The sequence below is a fragment of the Symphalangus syndactylus genome, chromosome 13 (assembly GCF_028878055.3).
Source record: "Symphalangus syndactylus isolate Jambi chromosome 13, NHGRI_mSymSyn1-v2.1_pri, whole genome shotgun sequence".
NCBI classification, from domain to species: Eukaryota; Metazoa; Chordata; class Mammalia; order Primates; family Hylobatidae; genus Symphalangus; species Symphalangus syndactylus.
The window spans coordinates 52,956,576-52,959,518 of record NC_072435.2 but is presented as its reverse complement, the minus strand read 5'-3'; the positions used below and the strand labels follow the sequence as shown (position 1 = coordinate 52,959,518).

The 2,943-nt window shown below is 44.3% G+C and overlaps 1 pseudogene; it reads right to left on the bottom strand.

Moving 5' to 3' along the window:
* Window positions 1-1,934: 1,934 nt before the first annotated feature.
* On the bottom strand, window positions 1,935-2,111 carry LOC129461394 (uncharacterized; annotated as a pseudogene).
* Between the last annotated feature and the right edge of the window lie 832 nt (window positions 2,112-2,943).

Sequence of the window (2,943 nt, the reverse complement as noted above, 5' to 3'; positions counted from 1 at the left end):
ATCAGAGCAACCAGGGTATCCATCACCTCAAGCATTGATTATTTCTTCGTGTTAGGGACACTCCAATTTCATTCTTTTAGTTATTTTGAAATATATAATAAATTGATTTCTATGGTGAGAAAAGAATTGTTCTGCCATGGGGGACACATAACATCAGCCTTTATGGAAAGTTTAATATTTGGAAAGAGCTAAAAGGCAGACAAAGATCCTGAGGAAGGAGAAAAGGCACTGAGAGCTCAGTTGATCACCCTCATAGCCCGTGACAGTCACCAGCGTAGGAACCCTGTGCTGGGCCAGCAGCATCTCAGCTGGTCTCAAACCCCCTTTAGACATGCACTGCTGTCCACTTGGAAACAGTAGGAAAATGAGGTTCAGCAAGAGAAAGTTGTTCGCCAGATTTAGCAAATTAAAATCAGAGCACTCAGTTACCTTTGCATTTTAGATAAACAATGGATAATGTTTAATATGTGTTATATGTGGAAAATTATCTGTTATATATCTGAAATTCAGATTTAGCTGGATATTTGTGTTTTACCTGGTAACTCTGGCCCAAGGGCAAAGCTACATAGCTGTTGATTGGCAGCATCAGGACTTAAATCCACTCCGGTGTGATCATTTCTGTGTTTTGCCATAAGTTTCCTGCCTAACTGGTCTAACTGGTCACCAAAGTACATATCAAGGTTACTCTCTCTCATTAAACTGGGGCTGTGGTAGCGAAAACACCAGCTTGGCATTCTTGTTGGCTGAGCACCTTGTGGGAATAAAACAACAAGGTCTCTGATCTCAACGTGGCATAGGACTGCCAAACCTGATGCCATGCTGCCTTCTGGGGCTCTGATGGAGAAGTCACCTGCACACACACCACTGCCTGAGACATAGCACATCCTGCAGCTAGGGCCAATAAGGAGTGGCTGTGATGTGGCCCAGGACACGCAGGGGCAACCACGTTCCCCTGGTCTCTGTTAATGTCACTGGAGTCCATGATCAGTGGGACTGCCTTGTTTTGGGCCACCCTGTTATGTTTTGTTTGTTTGTTTTTTGAGATGAAATCTTGCTCTTTTGCCCAGGCTGGAGTGCAGTGGTACCATCTAGGCTCACTGCAACCTCCGCCTCCCAGGTTCAAGCGATTCTCCTGCCTCAGCCTCCTGAGTAGTAGCTGGGATTATAGGCATGAGCCACCACACCCAGCTAATTTTTTATTTTTAATAGAGATGGGGTTTCACCAAGCTGGTCTCTAACTCTTGACCTCAAGTGATCCTCCCTCCGAGGCCTCCCAAAGGGATAGGATTATAGGCATGAGCCACTGCGCCCGGCCCAGCCACCTTGTTTTTGGTCCCTTCCCACTCACCAGCATGCATGTTCTGTCCTCAAGGGTAAACCTATTCTTTCTCTGCTATCTTTGCTTTCTAACCTCTCCAAACACCGGCAAATAAACCATGTGTGTCAGCTTCAAGCACAAGAAATATTTGCTTCTCCTTGTCCCAGTTGTCTCCCCTCTTTCGGTTTTGATACCACCTGCAAAGGACAAAATTCATCCTACAAGGATCTTTAGAGTTTCTCTTGCATTTTCTCTGATCTGTGGCTCCTTGCAGCTCAGGGAATTATACCCCACTGTTCACACTTTCAACCAGTTAGGCAGGAATTTTCCTCAGAAAGCCTGGCTCAGTCAGGGACTGTGCATATTTAAAGACTGTAATTAAGGGACTGTCAGTCAGAATTCCCATTACAAGTACTTGCTTTGAAGTTTATGACTTGGAGTCCTCAGCTCACAACATGTTTGGAAATGTGACATTTGGATGCATGATTCAGGAAGATTATTACTTGCAAAAAAGATGGGGCTTCATTTTCAAGCAGTAAACGGGGTGATTGCAAACTTAGCTGACATGCAGGCATTGAAGAGAGCAGGACCAGCAGTTGATTAAAGCAGAAGGAGGAGGCGGGAGGCAGATCCCAGTTAGTGTAGCTGGGTCTGCTCTTGGGAGAAATGAGGTGGGTCCAAGGAGGCGAGGCACCCCCTATGCACTCCAAAAATAACTTTTCCTGGTTTCTTTCATTCAACTACCATTTACTTATTTTTACACTTGATCTTAGCCAAGAGGCCAAGAAGCAAACGTTTATTTATCTTTAATTTGAGAAATTGCAAAAGCACAGAAAAACACAAACAGAATATGACTCCATTTATTCAATGAAGACTTACAGAGAAAAAATATAGATTCCCATTTAATTCTGTTAAGGACTGGGTTGCATAATTTCTACAATTCTGCAGTAATGCAAAGTAGTATACACTGTAAATTTAGTTCTTATGATCTAATTATTCTATAATGCTAGGAACTTACTTTTACATGTGATGTTTACCTGGAGAAGAGTTCATGGAAACTACCAGTAGAGATTAATTTCTGATTTAAGCCATAATCTTGCATTGTTTGTTTCCGTTTGGGCTGGATGTGCCACTCTACCTCTGATGTGGACCCTGGTGGCCCATCTGTTTCCTGAAAAACCCCCTCACACCTTTTCTTCCTGAACTCCAGACTTCGTTAGGTGAGAACAGAAGGGCAGGGTCGGGGTGGGTTTCTTTCTCTTTTCCACCTCCCAGAACACGTTGCATCTTTTTTCTTTATTCATGAATAACGCACAATTTGCTATTAATCACCTCACAGCAATTGAAGTCTATTCAACTTGACAAACAGGCACTGTGCTGGGAATGGGGCAAAAAGAGTGAATTCATGACAGACCCGACTGCATGGCTGAATTTCACAGATGCTGCGCTGTGCAGATGAAGACAGACATGCAAGATTTTGTGCTGCCTCAGTTCATGCCTATGAAGCCCCACAGCCGCCAACACTGAGCTGTGGTGTCAGGAGAGATCAGTGGTTGCCTCGGATGGGGCGTGAGGGCACTGACCTGGAAGGGGCACAGAAGAGCTTTCTGGGGTGATGGGGATAT